Source organism: Arachis ipaensis, chromosome B9, assembly GCF_059453495.1.
Source record: "Arachis ipaensis isolate K30076 ecotype BB chromosome B9, ASM5945349v1, whole genome shotgun sequence".
NCBI classification, from domain to species: domain Eukaryota; kingdom Viridiplantae; phylum Streptophyta; class Magnoliopsida; order Fabales; family Fabaceae; genus Arachis; species Arachis ipaensis.
The window spans coordinates 114,663,062-114,663,805 of NC_142444.1; the positions used below are offsets into that span (position 1 = coordinate 114,663,062).

Consider the following 744-nt stretch of genomic DNA (forward strand, 5'->3'; position numbering starts at 1 on the left):
GTGTCCAAGAGGACCCCAATCAACATCTAACGACCTTCCTGAGAATATGTGACACAGTGAAGTCTAATGGTATTCATCCTGACGCCTATAGACTACTCTTATTTCCATTCTCACTCAAGGATAAGGCAGCCAAGTGGCTGGAGTCTTTCCCAAGGGAGAGCTTGACAACCTGGGAAGATGTGGTGAACAAATTCTTAGCAAGATTTTACCCTCCTCAACGAATCAATAGGCTGAGAGATGAGGTCCAAACTTTCAGGCAACAAGATGGTGAGACTCTATATGAAGCATGGGAGAGGTTTAAAGACCTAACAAGGAGGTGCCCACCAGATATGTTCAATGAATGGGTGCAGCTACACATTTTCTATGAAGGGCTCTCTTATGAGTCAAAGAAGGCCGTAGACCATTCATCCGGAGGATCTTTGAACAAGAAGAAGACCATTGAGGAGGCCATAGATGTCATTGAAACAGTAGCAGAGAACGACTACTTCTATGCTTCCGAAGGAGGGAACACAAGAGGAGTAATGGAGCTAAACAATGTAGATGCTCTGCTGGTCCAAAACAAGCTCATTACCCAGCAGCTGGCTGACCTCACCAAGAAGATGGAGAGGAACCAAGTAGCAGTAATCTCCACTTCATCAACAACCCAAGAAGGAGTGAATGAAGAAGCAGAGGATAGTCAGGAGCAAGCCAACTACATTGGGAATTCACCGAGGCAAAACCATGATCCATACTCCAAGACCTACA

At 45.4% G+C, this 744-nt stretch overlaps 1 non-coding gene across 1 annotated transcript; it reads right to left on the bottom strand.

Moving 5' to 3' along the window:
* Nucleotides 1-227: 227 nt before the first annotated feature.
* On the bottom strand, nt 228-334 carry LOC148545985 (small nucleolar RNA R71). The gene has a single exon (XR_015900446.1). It is a non-coding gene; the product is annotated as a small nucleolar RNA R71 (small nucleolar RNA).
* Between the last annotated feature and the right edge of the window lie 410 nt (nt 335-744).